Source organism: Oryzias latipes, chromosome 13, assembly GCF_053564925.1.
Source record: "Oryzias latipes strain Hd-rR chromosome 13, Olatipes_Hd-rR_3.1".
Classification (NCBI taxonomy): domain Eukaryota; kingdom Metazoa; phylum Chordata; class Actinopteri; order Beloniformes; family Adrianichthyidae; genus Oryzias; species Oryzias latipes.
In genome coordinates, this window is record NC_136249.1 from 8,425,347 (window position 1) to 8,443,536 (window position 18,190).

An 18,190-nucleotide genomic window follows, 5' to 3' on the forward strand; every position below is an offset into this window, starting at 1 on the left:
CCAAGAAAAAACTTCTCAGTAGTGTAAATTCAGTTAAAAAAGGAAAGGCCGTTTTCACCAATCAATCTTTGCCTTCTGAACAGACAAGCAGTTGTTAAGCGCATAGGTCTTCTTTGTATTGCACTCACCATTGGGTTTTTGTAGAGGATGTCAGGATGGCCGAGCGGTCCGAGGCGCTGCGTTTAGGTCGCAGTCTCGTAAGAGGCGTGGGTTCAAATCCCACTTCTGACAGTCAGGCTACTTCTATGCTGGCTATTGGTGTCCTCATCAATGGAACTCTGCGCTGCATTTATTCTCTGTTAACATCAACTAATAGCTTGCTTCATTTTAACTTATTCAGACAAAACTTACTTTACTTGCTCTCAACATTGTTGTCACACATGCTACAAATTAACCAAAGGCAAATCAATATGTTATCAATCTATTCATTAAAAACTCCTCCTGATATTTTGTCTGTTTTTTTCCATAAGCATTTATGGAAGTTGTTTTCAACAAATCTGGTATTCATAAAGTCATTGTTGTCTATTGCAGATATGGCTGACATATTTGTGATTACAACACTGAGCGAAGGCTACGAGTTCTTGACTGTTTCACTTAGTCATTAGGAGTTGAAACTGGTTACCAGAGGTGACAATTACTCCCATCTTTCATTCAATCAAAGTCTGGATCTCCTATCCAGGCTGCCTTACACCTCATGTGCCAACTTGCCACTTACTTTATATGTTCCTCTGTACTTTGTTCTATTTACAATCAAATCCAAATCTTCTACCAGAGTCATAAAAATGTAAGAATGGACACAAAGAAGGAGATACGTGCTTTGAAATTGCAAAGCAAACAAAGAAGCAGCATTTAATGGGGAGCTGAAACACAGTGGCTATTCATTTCTATCAACATTCAAAGTTTCCTCAATACCGTAGACTGCGGAACATCCTGGTGCTACCACCAGACAAGAGTTCCACGACATTGTAACTGTTGAGTATCATGGGTCCTTACCAAGAAAAAACTTCTCAGTAGTGTAAATTCAGTTAAAAAAGGAAAGGCCGTTTTCACCAATCAATCTTTGCCTTCTGAACAGACAAGCAGTTGGTAAGAACATAGGTCTTCTTTGTATTGCACTCGCCATTGGCTTTTGTAGAGCATGTCAGGATGGCCGAGCGGTCCAAGGCGCTGCTTTCAGGTCGCAGTCTCGTAAGAGGCGTGGGTTCAAATCCCACTTCTGACATTCAGCCAACAGTCAGGCTACTTCTATACTGGCTAATAGTGTCCTCATCAATGGAACTCTGCGCTGCATTTATTCTCTGTTAACATCAACTAATAGCTTGCTTCATTTTAACTTATTCAGACAAAACTTACTTTACTTGCTCTCAACATTGTTGTCACACATGCTACATATTAACCAAAGGCAAATCAATATGTTATCAATCTATTCATTAAAAACTCCTCCTGATATTTTGTCGTTTTTTTTCCATAAGCATTTATGGAAGTTGTTTTCAACAAATCTGGTATTCATAAAGTCATTGTTGATTATTGCAAATATGGCTGACATATTTGTGATTACAACACTGAGCGAAGGCTACAAGTTCTTGACTGTTTCACTTAGTCATTAGGAGTTGAAACTGGTTACCAGAGGTGACAATTACTCCCATCTTTCATTCAATCAAAGTCTGGATCTCCTATCCAGGCTGCCTTACACCTCATGTGCCAACTTGCCACTTTCTTTATATGTTCCTCTGTACTTTGTTCTATTCACAATCAAATCCAAATCTTCTACCAGAGTCATAAAAATGTAAGAATGGACACAAAGAAGAGAAAAAGGTGCTTTGAAATTGCAAAGCAAACAAAGAAGCAGCATTTAATGTGGAGCTGAAACACAGTGGCTATTCATTTCTATCAACATTCAAGGTTTCTTCAATACCGTAGACTGCGGAACATCCTGGTGCTACCACCAGACAAGAGTTCCACGACATTGTAACTGTTGAGTATCATGGGTCCTTACCAAGAAAAAACTTCTCAGTAGTGTAAATTCAGTTAAAAAAGGAAAGGCCGTTTTCACCAATCAATCTTTGCCTTCTGAACAGACAAGCAGTTGTTAAGCGCATAGGTCTTCTTTATATTGCACTCACCATTGGGTTTTTGTAGAGGATGTCAGGATGGCCGAGCGGTCCAAGGCGCTGCGTTTAGGTTGCAGTCTCGTAAGAGGCGTGGGTTCAAATCCCACTTCTGACAGTCAGGCTACTTCTATGCTGGCTATTGGTGTCCTCATCAATGGAACTCTGCTCTGCATTTGTTCTCTATTAACATCACCTAATAGCTTGCTTGATTTGAACTTATTCAGACAAAACTTTCTTTATTTGCTCTCAACATTGGGGAAAATACAAATTCAAGAAAAAGAAAAAAGTTTATTATGGGCTGTTGTCTAATGACCCAGTCGTAGAACCTACTCATCCTTGCTGTGGATGAGAGAAAATCAGATGAACAGACACACAAAGCTTTAAAATTTTAAAAATGGTCAATCTGTGTTACTATTAAAACATTCTTTCTAGACAAATACATTTAAACGATAATAAAATAATGTCCTTTTCATAATCATTAAGACCTCTTTTGTCTACCTCCCTCTCTTGGCCTGGGGCTAAGCTCCAGGACAAACACATAAAACAAATTAAATGTAAAGCAAGAACATAAAAACAATAAAAAGTTTGGTGCATCGATAAGGTGAACAGGCGTCCTGTCCACGCTCCTGTAAAAGGCAAGGTCACAAGAAGAAATAATACAACTGCAACAGAAGATCTTTCATTAATTCCAGGCAGATGTCATCAACCTGTATTAGCAAAACACAAACCTCTTATAGCATAATGTTCTGTCAGAGAGACTTTGAACAGTGATCAAAAATGCAAGAAGGATTTTATGAACCCCTCTGTACTATAATGCGAACAATGGTCTGCTATTATTATGTAATGATTCCATTAAAAGAAAACGTGTGCTAAGACAATAGCAACAAACAACACACCTTGTGAGGTTAAAGGTGACAGCATGCAATATGGATCAGGGACGTATAGGTTTTATAATAATGGTGACGTCATCAACTCAAATTAACATTAGCTTAAATCATATGCAATCCATCTACTTTTAAAACCGGTTTCAAAGAAGTACACCATGAAGAATACGAATATTCAATGACACCATAGTTCCACAGCCCAGACTGAGTTTCCTTCATCTGCATCTTTCACTCAGCTGCACTGAGATCTAAAAACCTGTGCTCCTGCAGTTACCTGGATCACCACCGGGGGGACGATGAAGAATGAACCAACATCAACTGAACCTGTGGACCATGAAGCATCAGAGAGCGTTTTAACATCACCTCTGCATCTTCATGAGCCGTCTCCTCTCTGCTCAGTTGTTGAACGGCAAAATTAACCTGTACATTTTTATTGAGGGAGGAAAGTGAACACCTGAAAAAACACAACCTAACCAATGTGTTGTTAATGTCCTGTTTAGTCTAATCCTGTGTGAGATACAGCTGTGTCTGACAGCTAGTATCATTGCATTTGTGAGTGTATGAATGCACAATAAGCCGCTCGCCCTCAGGGTTAATATATGTCAGTATAGTTCAAATGCCACGTGTGGTCTTCTACCTGCTGAAATACTTCTTACTGTTAATCATGCTCTCTGTCATAATGGAGTGTACAGGTCAGACCATTCGGAGGCTTCAAACACAGGAGTCCAGGCTTCAAACCTGAAATTAACGAAACCACCTGGCGTTTCAGGGCCCTTTACATGTCTGCAGTGGGGGTCGGCTGTGGTGTCCGGCATGGCATCCAGTCTGTTGTCTCCTGTTTTGACAAGACTGTCTCATCCCAACAGATTCACAGGCGTGTTTGGTGAACGCACGCATGAATCTTCCACCATCTGGTCAAAAGTCAGTCGGATGGTCTTTTGCAGGTTTTGAGGAGTCATCTGTTCATTTGTCAGAGCAGGTAGAGTGTCCAGTAGACTCATCAGTGGTTACCTTTGAGCTTGAAAAAGACAATGGCTCCTGCATCAAGTGGTGTTGTCCGACTTGCCCTGTGGTCCTCGCCACGGTGGAGGAGGGCTTGGAGTGGTCATGGGTACTGTTCATTTTTCCTCCAGACCCTCTGCCTCTTGGTCTGTACATTCTGCTGTTGGGCACCTCGTTGTGGGCTGTCAGGGTTCAGAGCGCCATAGATGCCATTTCCAACTGCTGCTGGGTTCCCCTGGGTGGCCTGCTTCTCCCAGGATTTTTTCCACCCGTCCTCCTGTTTTGGTCTCCGAATGGCTGAGCATGACACGTCATTACTGCTGTCTCTGAGGGCATCAAAAGTCAAAATTCATGTTAGTTTCCTTTTCTTTTTTAAAACACCTTTTATCCTGTGTGAATTATTTCATCAAGGTAAAGAATTGTTTTTCTTCAGTTGCTCAACCTCCCCCTCTCTCCTGTCCTGTTTCTTCAAATGTGCTCTGGGGGTCAGTCACTGCTGACTCGGCTCCCTCCTGTGAAGGTATAGAGCTGCGGAGGATGGTAAACTTATGCGCCTTTGTCACTCACCCACGTAGCAGAGGGGGGGTTTGAAGCAGAGGGTGGTTTTCTGCGTAAAGATTTATGAGGTCTGCTCTTCTGCTTGGAAAGAGATTTAGAAATGTATTAGTCATGTTCAGTCTTCACCGTCTCCAACACCGTCAGTTGATCAGTAATGAAAACCAGCAAAGGGAAAAATCCCTAAAATTTTCTTTGTCCGATATGACGGACCTGGAGCAAAGTCTTTGGAAAATATATTGTATTACATGCATTCTGGCCGCTAATCATTCACTCTTAATCAAAAAATAAAGACAAATTGTTTTGACTTACCCTTAAGGACTGTTTTTGCCCTACAAAAAGAATTTGGAGAAGTACTAAAAGCAACAAAATCCCACAATTTAAGGTTTTCCTTATTTAACCAAAAACACAATTCACACTCTAAAACACAGACAATCAATACAAAGACAAGAACTTTTAACCGTTTTTGCAAAAGACATAACACAACAAATTAGGTACCTTACACAAACAAAATTAAACCATTTCACTGAAATGAATCGTTCATAACTAGCGTTTTAACATTCATGTTCCCTCTTCTCCTGTTCTACCAGACCCTGCACTTTCATACCACACCTTTCCATGCCCACAGACCCTCCATTTTACTTACAATGCCTTTTAATTTCTCCTGCTTGTCACCTTACATTTCTTGTCTCTGCATTGCAACATCCTTCCAAATCCTCAAAAACCATGTTTCCCTTTCCTTTACCTCGTCCTTTTCCCCATTCTGATAACAATTTTCAAATACTATTGATTATGATTCAAACAAACAAAACCGCCACTCATTCGCTTCTCATTCAGTGCACAAGATCAAAACAAACAGAAAAACGAACTTAAACAAATTAAAAATGTCAATAATACTTCTTCGAACAAAGCTGAACTTAATCGCGGTTATTAGGACATACAAACAAATTAGAGACACGTATTCACAATAAGAAAACCGAAATAATTACAAAATTATTTTACCCCAAATGTATTAGACCCTGCAACCATGCACGTTGATCTCGCCGTTGCGGCAGAGGCTCCCGTCGGAGGCGCATTGCAACATAAAAAACCTTTTTCGGCGAACCGAAAACCCACTGAAATTTGTTTTTAAACTACAACCGAGGTCATTACCAAGCTCGATAACGACGATCATGATTTTACCGCAAATTACATCCCAAACTCTTCAAATTTTCATCGTGAAAAAGTTCAGCACGTTCCGTCATATTTGGTCGTCAGGGACGCGTTTCGCCGACCACATGGTACAAACAAAGCCAATCACAGCCACACGTCGCCATTTTGGCTAGGACTCCGTCACGCTTACCACGTGGTACAGACAAACCCAATCACAGTCGTCTACACATTCGAAAACAAGTAAAACGTCCCGTCATTGGTCCGTTCGATGTAAACATGATGAACAAGATGGCTGCGTCCATGGAGCAGACAATACACAGGGAAATGTGGAAAATACAGTTAAAATACACAGATTTTAAACATTTTCATCCCATTCTTTCCAAAATCGCATACATTTCATTCCATTCATTCTCATTCAAGCAATTTTCACCGCTGTTGTCAAGTCAAGTCGTCAGCGTCGTCTGTCGTCAAAAGAAAATTCACCGGTTTCCTCATTTCTTCTGCCTAGTGCACCTTTCATTTTTATTGTGAATCTCTCTGTGGTTTCTCTACGCATTAAAAATAATTTGTGAAGGTTCGCTGCCTTCCTGGTTTTTCCGAAAATCCTAAAACGCGCAAAATTAGTTCCTATAGTAACACTGTTGTTTTCGTACGGGATTTCGTACAGGCTCAAACAGACGCAAAACCTCCTAAATTTTAACGTAATCCAAATATCACCCGCTCCCAATTTAGTGTTTATTCAATTTTTGACAGGCTGAACAGACACAAAACCTGCACAATTTTCTTAGATTCAATTTCATAAATTTCCTAAATCCAATCTGCTGTTTCAGGAGGGTGAACCACAAAACTTATACAGGTGCGCTATGCCGTCCACATACTTCACTTCCCCACAATTTGAGTTATTCACTAAAAGAATAACGTAAACAATATGCAGAATTTACGAACAGGTTCCTGCTTTACCTTTTGTTTGTGAGGCCTCGAGGGAAGTCAAGCACGTGGGGGGAGCGTCACCGACTTTTCGCCGAAAGTCCCAGAAATCTCATCTCATAATAAACCACTATCGGTCCTCTTACCCGCGTTGCGCTTCCGCGTTTCTTCCCCACTTTTCACGTTCAGGGGTCACCAATTAATGTTGGAAAATATAATCTGTCGCTTTGAGATTACTTTCCTTGTTGCATGTTCAATAAAGTCGAGAAGAAGAAAACCACGGGATTCGTCCGGATTAAAGATTAACAAATTTATTCCCTAACAATATTTCTAAAAAACAGAGTAAAAACAGAGCAAAATAAAAACAGATCGATCTGGGTGTCCAAAATCAAGGCCTGCAATACGCAAGAGGTTACATTCCGAATTCACATGCAGCTTGTCTGGAGACACAGGAAAATTCCTTGAGTTCAGACTTTTAAGCATGTGGGCAGAACATCCTCCCCCGGGAGCAAGATGGCCGCCGAATCTCCGCCTCTGGTCGCTAGAGATTGGCTGGCAGGGGAGCCCGCCTACTTCCTTCAGCCCATGTTAGGAGTTACAGCATTTGGTCCTAGCTTCCTGCTTCAAACGTCCAGGGGGGTTATTTCAAAGACGGACCACTGTCCGACCACCAACAGTGTCCCCATGGGGGTCCAGCACCGTCGCCCGTATCCTTCTCCGCAGGCAATCAGTCCCAACTCTTTGTCCTTTTCATGTGAGTTGACACCTCCAGGGTTTCCCAGGATTTAAATTGAATCCTGGAGACAATTTAATTCTGGTCCATGACAGATCTACAGTTAAGGCTTCCAGATGGTCTTAGAAGATCAAAGACTGTTTTCTCCTGAAGGGGGTTGGAGGTTGGAGCTGCATTCCTGAAGCCCCTCACATATGCAACTTAAAGAAACTTCTTCAAGGTTCAAATGATGTTAAAGCACACACTTCAGCAAATGACTTATCTTCAATGTAATAAAATTTAAGACTGAAAACCCTAATGAATTTACCAAAAAATATAAATTCCTTCAGTTATCAATCTATTCATTAAAAACTCCTCCTGATATTTTGTCTGTTTTTTTCCATAAGCATTTATGGAAGTTGTTTTCAACAAATCTGGTATTCATAAAGTCATTGTTGTCTATTGCAGATATGGCTGACATATTTGTGATAACAACACTGAGCGAAGGCTACAAGTTCTTGGCTTTTTCACTTAGTCATTAGGAGTTGAAACTGGTTACCAGAGGTGACAATTACTCCCATCTTTCATTCAATCAAAGTCTGGATCTCCTATCCAGGCTGCCTTACACCTCATGTGCCAACTTGCCACTTACTCTATATGTTCGTCTGTACTTTGTTCTATTTACAATCAAATCCAAATCTTCTACCAGAGTCATAAAAATGTAAGAATGGACACAAAGAAGGAGATACGTGCTTTGAAATTGCAAAGCAAACAAAGAAGCAGCATTTAATGTGGAGCTGAAACACAGTGGCTATTCATTTCTATCAACATTCAAGGTTTCCTCAATACCGTAGACTGCGGAACATCCTGGTGCTACCACCAGACAAGAGTTCCACGACATTGTAACTGTTGAGTATCATGGGTCCTTACCAAGAAAAGACTTCTCAGTAGTGTAAATTCAGTAACAAAAGGAAAGGCCGTTTTCACCAATCAATCTTTGCCTTCTGAACAGACAAGCAGTTGGTAAGCACATAGGTCTTCTTTGTATTGCACTCGCCATTGGCTTTTGTAGAGCATGTCAGGATGGCCGAGCGGTCCAAGGCGCTGCGTTCAGGTCGCAGTCTCGTAAGAGGCGTGGGTTCAAATCCCACTTCTGACATTCAGCCAACAGGCAGGCTACTTCTATACTGGCTATTGGTGTCCTCATCAATGGAACTCTGCTCTGCATTTATTCTCTATTAACATCACTTAATAGCTTGCTTGATTTGAACTTATTCAGACAAAACTTACTTTATTTGCTCCCAACATTGTTGTCACACATGCTACATATTAACCGAAGGCAAATCAATATGTTAGCAATCTATTCATTAAAAACTCCTCCTGATATTTTTTTTTTCCATAAGCATTTATGGAAGTTGTTTTCAACAAATCTGGTATTCATAAAGTCATTGTTGTCTATTGCAGATATGGCTGACATATTTGTGATTACAACACTGAGCGAAGGCTACGAGTTCTTGACTGTTTCACTAAGTCATAAAGAGTTGAAACTGGTTGCCAGAGGTGACAATTACTCCCATCTTTCATTCAATCAAAGTCTGGATCTCCTATCCAGGCTGCCTTACACCTCATGTGCCAACTTGCCACTTACTTTATATGTTCCTCTGTACTTTGTTCTATTTACAATCAAATCCAAATCTTCTACCAGAGTCATAAAAATGTAAGAATGGACACAAAGAAGGAGATACGTGCTTTGAAATTGCAAAGCAAACAAAGAAGCAGCATTTAATGTGGAGCTGAAACACAGTGGCTATTCATTTCTATCAACATTCAAAGTTTCCTCAATACCGTAGACTGCGGAACATCCTGGTGCTACCACCAGACAAGAGTTCCACGACATTGTAACTGTTAAGTTTCATGGGTCCTTACCAAGAAAAAACTTCTCAGTAGTCTAAATTCAGCTAAAAAAGGAAAGGCCGTTTTCACCAATCAATCTTTGCCTTCTGAACAGACAAGCAGTTGGTAAGCACATAGGTCTTCTTTGTATTGCACTCGCCATTGGCTTTTGTAGAGCATGTCAGGATGGCCGAGCGGTCCAAGGCGCTGCGTTCAGGTCGCAGTCTCGTAAGAGGCGTGGGTTCAAATCCCACTTCTGACATTCAGCCAACAGGCAGGCTACTTCTATACTGGCTTTGGTGTCCTCATCAATGGAACTCTGCTCTGCATTTATTCTCTATTAACATCACTTAATAGCTTGCTTGATTTGAACTTATTCAGACAAAACTTACTTTATTTGCTCCCAACATTGTTGTCACACATGCTACATATTAACCGAAGGCAAATCAATATGTTAGCAATCTATTCATTAAAAACTCCTCCTGATATTTTTTTTTTCCATAAGCATTTATGGAAGTTGTTTTCAACAAATCTGGTATTCATAAAGTCATTGTTGTCTATTGCAGATATGGCTGACATATTTGTGATTACAACACTGAGCGAAGGCTACGAGTTCTTGGCTTTTTCACTTAGTCATTAGGAGTTGAAACTGGTTACCAGAGGTGACAATTACTCCCATCTTTCATTCAATCAAAGTCTGGATCTCCTATCCAGGCTGCCTTACACCTCATGTGCCAACTTGCCACTTACTCTATATGTTCCTCTGTACTTTGTTCTATTTACAATCAAATCCAAATCTTCTACCAGAGTCATAAAAATGTAAGAATGGACACAAAGAGGGAGACAAGTGCTTTGAAATTGCAAAGCAAACAAAGAAGCAGCATTTAATGTGGAGCTGAAACACAGTGGCTGTTCATTTCTATCAACACTCAAGGTTTGTTCAATACCGTAGACTGCGGAACATCCTGGTGCTACCACCAGACAAGAGTTCCATGACATTGTAACTGTTAAGTTTCATGGGTCCTTACCAAGAAAAAACTTCTCAGTAGTCTAAATTCAGTTAAAAAAGGAAAGGCCGTTTTCACCAATCAATCTTTGCCTTCTGAACAGACAAGCAGTTGGTAAGCACATAGGTCTTCTTTGTATTGCACTCGCCATTGGCTTTTGCAAAGGATGTCAGGATGGCCGACCGGTCCAAGGCGCTGCGTTCAGGTCGCAGTCTTGAAAGAGGCGTGTGTTCAAATCCCACTTCTGACATTCAGCCAACAGGCAGGCTACTTCTATACTGGCTATTGGTGTCCTCATCAATGGAACTCTGCTCTGCATTTGTTCTCTATTAACATCACCTAATAGCTTGCTTGATTTGAACTTATTCAGACAAAACTTTCTTTATTTGCTCTCAACATTGTTGTCACACATGCTACCAATTAACCAAAGGCAAATCAATATGTTATCAATCTATTCATTAAAAACTCCTCCTGATATTTTGTCTGTTTTTTTCCATAAGCATTTATGGAAGTTGTTTTCAACAAATCTGGTATTCATAAAGTCATTGTTGTCTATTGCAGATATGGCTGACATATTTGTGATAACAACACTGAGCGAAGGCTACAAGTTCTTGGCTTTTTCACTTAGTCATTAGGAGTTGAAACTGGTTACCAGAGGTGACAATTACTCCCATCTTTCATTCAATCAAAGTCTGGATCTCCTATCCAGGCTGCCTTACACCTCATGTGCCAACTTGCCACTTACTCTATATGTTCGTCTGTACTTTGTTCTATTTACAATCAAATCCAAATCTTCTACCAGAGTCATAAAAATGTAAGAATGGACACAAAGAAGGAGATACGTGCTTTGAAATTGCAAAGCAAACAAAGAAGCAGCATTTAATGTGGAGCTGAAACACAGTGGCTATTCATTTCTATCAACATTCAAGGTTTCCTCAATACCGTAGACTGCGGAACATCCTGGTGCTACCACCAGACAAGAGTTCCACGACATTGTAACTGTTGAGTATCATGGGTCCTTACCAAGAAAAAACTTCTCAGTAGTGTAAATTCAGTTAAAAAAGGAAAGGCCGTTTTCACCAATCAATCTTTGCCTTCTGAACAGACAAGCAGTTGTTAAGCACATAGGTCTTCTTTGTATTGCACTCGGCATTGGTTTTTGTAAAGGATGTCAGGATGGCCGTGCGGTCCAAGGCGGTGCGTTTAGGTCGCAGTCTCGTAAGAGGCGTGGGTTCAAATCCCACTTCTGACATTCAGCCAACAGTCAGGCTACTTCTATACTGGCTATTGGTGTTCTCATCAATGGAACTCTGCTCCGCATTTATTCTCTGTTAACATCAACTAATAGCTTGCTTCATTTTAACTTATTCAGACAAAACTTACTTTACTTGCTCTCAACATTGTTGTCACACATGCTACAAATTAACCAAAGGCAAATCAATATGTTATCAATCTATTCATTAAAAACTCCTCCTGATATTTTGTCTGTTTTTTTCCATAAGCATTTATGGAAGTTGTTTTCAACAAATCTGGTATTCTTAAAGTCATTGTTGTCTATTGCAGATATGGCTGACATATTTGTGATTACAACACTGAGCGAAGGCTACCAGTTCTTGGCTTTTTCACTTAGTCATTAGGAGTTGAAACTGGTTACCAGAGGTGACAATTACTCCCATCTTTCATTCAATCAAAGTCTGGATCTCCTATCCAGGCTGCCTTACACCTCATGTGCCAACTTGCCACTTACTCTATATGTTCGTCTGTACTTTGTTCTATTTACAATCAAATCCAAATCTTCTACCAGAGTCATAAAAATGTAAGAATGGACACAAAGAAGGAGATACGTGCTTTGAAATTGCAAAGCAAACAAAGAAGCAGCATTTAATGTGGAGCTGAAACACAGTGGCTATTCATTTCTATCAACATTCAAGGTTTCCTCAATACCGTAGACTGCGGAACATCCTGGTGCTACCACCAGACAAGAGTTCCACGACATTGTAACTGTTGAGTATCATGGGTCCTTACCAAGAAAAGACTTCTCAGTAGTGTAAATTCAGTAACAAAAGGAAAGGCCGTTTTCACCAATCAATCTTTGCCTTCTGAACAGACAAGCAGTTGGTAAGCACATAGGTCTTCTTTGTATTGCACTCGCCATTGGCTTTTGTAGAGCATGTCAGGATGGCCGAGCGGTCCAAGGTGCTGCGTTCAGGTCGCAGTCTCGTAAGAGGCGTGGGTTCAAATCCCACTTCTGACATTCAGCCAACATGCAGGATACTTCTATACTGGCTATTGGTGTCCTCATCAATGGAACTCTGCTCTGCATTTATTCTCTATTAACATCACTTAATAGCTTGCTTGATTTGAACTTATTCAGACAAAACTTACTTTATTTGCTCCCAACATTGTTGTCACACATGCTACATATTAACCGAAGGCAAATCAATATGTTAGCAATCTATTCATTAAAAACTCCTCCTGATATTTTTTTTTTCCATAAGCATTTATGGAAGTTGTTTTCAACAAATCTGGTATTCATAAAGTCATTGTTGTCTATTGCAGATATGGCTGACATATTTGTGATTACAACACTGAGCGAAGGCTACGAGTTCTTGACTGTTTCACTAAGTCATAAAGAGTTGAAACTGGTTGCCAGAGGTGACAATTACTCCCATTTTTCATTCAATCAAAGTCTGGATCTCCTATCCAGGCTGCCTTACACCTCATGTGCCAACTTGCCACTTACTCTATATGTTCCTCTGTACTTTGTTCTATTTACAATCAAATCCAAATCTTCTACCAGAGTCATAAAAATGTAAGAATGGACACAAAGAGGGAGACAAGTGCTTTGAAATTGCAAAGCAAACAAAGAAGCAGCATTTAATGTGGAGCTGAAACACAGTGGCTGTTCATTTCTATCAACACTCAAGGTTTGTTCAATACCGTAGACTGCGGAACATCCTGGTGCTACCACCAGACAAGAGTTCCACGACATTGTAACTGTTAAGTTTCATGGGTCCTTACCAAGAAAAAACTTCTCAGTAGTCTAAATTCAGCTAAAAAAGGAAAGGCCGTTTTCACCAATCAATCTTTGCCTTCTGAACAGACAAGCAGTTGGTAAGCACATAGGTCTTCTTTGTATTGCACTCGCCATTGGCTTTTGTAAAGGATGTCAGGATGGCCGACCGGTCCAAGGCGCTGCGTTCAGGTCGCAGTCTTGAAAGAGGCGTGTGTTCAAATCCCACTTCTGACATTCAGCCAACAGGCAGGCTACTTCTATACTGGCTATTGGTGTCCTCATCAATGGAACTCTGCTCTGCATTTGTTCTCTATTAACATCACCTAATAGCTTGCTTGATTTGAACTTATTCAGACAAAACTTCCTTTATTTGCTCTCAACATTGTTGTCACACATGCTACAAATTAACCAAAGGCAAATCATTATGTTATCAATCTATTCATTAAAAACTCCTCCTGATATTTTGTCTGTTTTTTTCCATAAGCATTTATGGAAGTTGTTTTCAACAAATCTGGTATTCATAAAGTCATTGTTGTCTATTGCAGATATGGCTGACATATTTGTGATTACAACACTGAGCGAAGGCTACGAGTTCTTGGCTTTTTCACTTAGTCATTAGGAGTTGAAACTGGTTACCAGAGGTGACAATTACTCCCATCTTTCATTCAATCAAAGTCTGGATCTCCTATCCAGGCTGCCTTACACCTCATGTGCCAACTTGCCACTTACTCTATATGTTCCTCTGTACTTTGTTCTATTTACAATCAAATCCAAATCTTCTACCAGAGTCATAAAAATGTAAGAATGGACACAAAGAAGGAGATACGTGCTTTGAAATTGCAAAGCAAACAAATAAGCAGCATTTAATGTGGAGCTGAAACACAGTGGCTATTCATTTCTATCAACATTCAAAGTTTCCTCAATACCGTAGACTGCGGAACATCCTGGTGCTACCACCAGACAAGAGTTCCACGACATTGTAACTGTTGAGTATCATGGGTCCTTACCAAGAAAAGACTTCTCAGTAGTGTAAATTCAGTTAAAAAAGGAAAGGCCGTTTTCACCAATCAATCTTTGCCTTCTGAACAGACAAGCAGTTGGTAAGCACATAGGTCTTCTTTGTATTGCACTCGCCATTGGCTTTTGTAGAGCATGTCAGGATGGCCGAGCGGTCCAAGGCGCTGCGTTCAGGTCGCAGTCTCGTAAGAGGCGTGGGTTCAAATCCCACTTCTGACATTCAGCCAACAGGCAGGCTACTTCTATACTGGCTATTGGTGTCCTCATCAATGGAACTCTGCTCTGCATTTATTCTCTATTAACATCACTTAATAGCTTGCTTGATTTGAACTTATTCAGACAAAACTTACTTTATTTGCTCCCAACATTGTTGTCACACATGCTACATATTAACCAAAGGCAAATCAATATGTTAGCAATCTATTCATTAAAAACTCCTCCTGATATTTTTTTTTTCCATAAGCATTTATGGAAGTTGTTTTCAACAAATCTGGTATTCATAAAGTCATTGTTGTCTATTGCAGATATGGCTGACATATTTGTGATTACAACACTGAGCGAAGGCTACGAGTTCTTGACTGTTTCACTAAGTCATAAAGAGTTGAAACTGGTTGCCAGAGGTGACAATTACTCCCATTTTTCATTCAATCAAAGTCTGGATCTCCTATCCAGGCTGCCTTACACCTCATGTGCCAACTTGCCACTTACTCTATATGTTCCTCTGTACTTTGTTCTATTTACAATCAAATCCAAATCTTCTACCAGAGTCATAAAAATGTAAGAATGGACACAAAGAGGGAGACAAGTGCTGTGAAATTGCAAAGCAAACAAAGAAGCAGCATTTAATGTGGAGCTGAAACACAGTGGCTGTTCATTTCTATCAACACTCAAGGTTTGTTCAATACCGTAGACTGCGGAACATCCTGGTGCTACCACCAGACAAGAGTTCCACGACATTGTAACTGTTAAGTTTCATGGGTCCTTACCAAGAAAAAACTTCTCAGTAGTCTAAATTCAGTTAAAAAAGGAAAGGCCGTTTTCACCAATCAATCTTTGCCTTCTGAACAGACAAGCAGTTGGTAAGCACATAGGTCTTCTTTGTATTGCACTCGCCATTGGCTTTTGTAAAGGATGTCAGGATGGCCGACCGGTCCAAGGCGCTGCGTTCAGGTCGCAGTCTTGAAAGAGGCGTTTGTTCAAATCCCACTTCTGACATTCAGCCAACAGGCAGGCTACTTCTATACTGGCTATTGGTGTCCTCATCAATGGAACTCTGCTCTGCATTTGTTCTCTATTAACATCACCTAATAGCTTGCTTGATTTGAACTTATTCAGACAAAACTTCCTTTATTTGCTCTCAACATTGTTGTCACACATGCTACAAATTAACCAAAGGCAAATCAATATCTTATCAATCTATTCATTAAAAACTCCTCCTGATATTTTGTCTGTTTTTTTCCATAAGCATTTATGGAAGTTGTTTTCAACAAATCTGTTATTCATAAAGTCATTGTTGATTATTGCAAATATGGCTGACATATTTGTGATTACAACACTGGGGGAAGGCTACAAGTTCTTGACTGTTTCACTTAGTCATTAGGAGTTGAAACTGGTTACCAGAGGTGACAATTACTCCCATCTTTCATTCAATCAAAGTCTGGATCTCCTATCCAGGCTGCCTTACACCTCATGTGCCAACTTGCCACTTACTTTATATGTTCCTCTGTACTTTGTTCTATTTACAATCAAATCCAAATCTTCTACCAGAGTCATAAAAATGTAAGAATGGACACAAAGAAGGAGATACGTGCTTTGAAATTGCAAAGCAAACAAAGAAGCAGCATTTAATGTGGAGCTGAAACACAGTGGCTATTCATTTCTATCAACATTCAAAGTTTCCTCAATACCGTAGACTGCGGAACATCCTGGTGCTACCACCAGACAAGAGTTCCACGACATTGTAACTGTTGAGTATCATGGGTCCTTACCAAGAAAAAACTTCTCAGTAGTGTAAATTCAGTTAAAAAAGGAAAGGCCGTTTTCACCAATCAATCTTTGCCTTCTGAACAGACAAGCAGTTGTTAAGCACATAGGTCTTCTTTGTATTGCACTCGCCATTGGCTTTTGTAGAGGATGTCAGGATGGCCGAGCGGTCCAAGGCGCTGCGTTTAGGTCGCAGTCTCGTAAGAGGCGTGGGTTCAAATCCCACTTCTGACAGTCAGGCTACTTCTATGCTGGCTATTGGTGTCCTCATCAATGGAACTCTGCGCTGCATTTATTCTCTGTTAACATCAACTAATAGCTTGCTTCATTTTAACTTATTCAGACAAAACTTACTTTACTTGCTCTCAACATTGTTGTCACACATGCTACAAATTAACCAAAGGCAAATCAATATGTTATCAATCTATTCATTAAAAACTCCTCCTGATATTTTGTCTGTTTTTTTCCATAAGCATTTATGGAAGTTGTTTTCAACAAATCTGGTATTCATAAAGTCATTGTTGTCTATTGCAGATATGGCTGACATATTTGTGATTACAACACTGAGCGAAGGCTACGAGTTCTTGACTGTTTCACTAAGTCATAAAGAGTTGAAACTGGTTGCCAGAGGTGACAATTACTCCCATTTTTCATTCAATCAAAGTCTGGATCTCCTATCCAGGCTGCCTTACACCTCATGTGCCAACTTGCCACTTACTCTATATGTTCCTCTGTACTTTGTTCTATTTACAATCAAATCCAAATCTTCTACCAGAGTCATAAAAATGTAAGAATGGACACAAAGAGGGAGACAAGTGCTTTGAAATTGCAAAGCAAACAAAGAAGCAGCATTTAATGTGGAGCTGAAACACAGTGGCTGTTCATTTCTATCAACACTCAAGGTTTGTTCAATACCGTAGACTGCGGAACATCCTGGTGCTACCACCAGACAAGAGTTCCACGACATTGTAACTGTTAAGTTTCATGGGTCCTTACCAAGAAAAAACTTCTCAGTAGTCTAAATTCAGCTAAAAAAGGAAAGGCCGTTTTCACCAATCAATCTTTGCCTTCTGAACAGACAAGCAGTTGGTAAGCACATAGGTCTTCTTTGTATTGCACTCGCCATTGGCTTTTGTAAAGGATGTCAGGATGGCCGACCGGTCCAAGGCGCTGCGTTCAGGTCGCAGTCTTGAAAGAGGCGTGTGTTCAAATCCCACTTCTGACATTCAGCCAACAGGCAGGCTACTTCTATACTGGCTATTGGTGTCCTCATCAATGGAACTCTGCTCTGCATTTGTTCTCTATTAACATCACCTAATAGCTTGCTTGATTTGAACTTATTCAGACAAAACTTCCTTTATTTGCTCTCAACATTGTTGTCACACATGCTACAAATTAACCAAAGGCAAATCATTATGTTATCAATCTATTCATTAAAAACTCCTCCTGATATTTTGTCTGTTTTTTTCCATAAGCATTTATGGAAGTTGTTTTCAACAAATCTGGTATTCATAAAGTCATTGTTGTCTATTGCAGATATGGCTGACATATTTGTGATTACAACACTGAGCGAAGGCTACGAGTTCTTGGCTTTTTCACTTAGTCATTAGGAGTTGAAACTGGTTACCAGAGGTGACAATTACTCCCATCTTTCATTCAATCAAAGTCTGGATCTCCTATCCAGGCTGCCTTACACCTCATGTGCCAACTTGCCACTTACTCTATATGTTCCTCTGTACTTTGTTCTATTTACAATCAAATCCAAATCTTCTACCAGAGTCATAAAAATGTAAGAATGGACACAAAGAAGGAGATACGTGCTTTGAAATTGCAAAGCAAACAAAGAAGCAGCATTTAATGTGGAGCTGAAACACAGTGGCTATTCATTTCTATCAACATTCAAAGTTTCCTCAATACCGTAGACTGCGGAA

The 18,190-nt window shown here is 40.1% G+C and overlaps 8 non-coding genes across 8 annotated transcripts; all 8 read left to right on the forward strand.

Annotated features, from left to right (window-relative positions):
- The first annotated feature begins 149 nt into the window (after positions 1 to 149).
- Positions 150 to 231, forward strand: trnal-uag (transfer RNA leucine (anticodon UAG)). Its single transcript has one exon. It is a non-coding gene; the product is annotated as a tRNA-Leu (tRNA).
- A 909-nt stretch (positions 232 to 1,140) lies between these two features.
- On the forward strand, positions 1,141 to 1,222 carry trnal-cag (transfer RNA leucine (anticodon CAG)). The gene has a single exon. It is a non-coding gene; the product is annotated as a tRNA-Leu (tRNA).
- Positions 1,223 to 2,144: 922 nt separating this feature from the next.
- trnal-uag (transfer RNA leucine (anticodon UAG)) lies at positions 2,145 to 2,226 on the forward strand. Its single transcript has one exon. It is a non-coding gene; the product is annotated as a tRNA-Leu (tRNA).
- Positions 2,227 to 8,420: 6,194 nt separating this feature from the next.
- On the forward strand, positions 8,421 to 8,502 carry trnal-cag (transfer RNA leucine (anticodon CAG)). The gene has a single exon. It is a non-coding gene; the product is annotated as a tRNA-Leu (tRNA).
- A 914-nt stretch (positions 8,503 to 9,416) lies between these two features.
- Positions 9,417 to 9,498, forward strand: trnal-cag (transfer RNA leucine (anticodon CAG)). The gene has a single exon. It is a non-coding gene; the product is annotated as a tRNA-Leu (tRNA).
- A 2,917-nt stretch (positions 9,499 to 12,415) lies between these two features.
- trnal-cag (transfer RNA leucine (anticodon CAG)) lies at positions 12,416 to 12,497 on the forward strand. The gene has a single exon. It is a non-coding gene; the product is annotated as a tRNA-Leu (tRNA).
- Positions 12,498 to 14,413: 1,916 nt separating this feature from the next.
- On the forward strand, positions 14,414 to 14,495 carry trnal-cag (transfer RNA leucine (anticodon CAG)). The gene has a single exon. It is a non-coding gene; the product is annotated as a tRNA-Leu (tRNA).
- A 1,916-nt stretch (positions 14,496 to 16,411) lies between these two features.
- Positions 16,412 to 16,493, forward strand: trnal-uag (transfer RNA leucine (anticodon UAG)). The gene has a single exon. It is a non-coding gene; the product is annotated as a tRNA-Leu (tRNA).
- Positions 16,494 to 18,190: the final 1,697 nt, after the last annotated feature.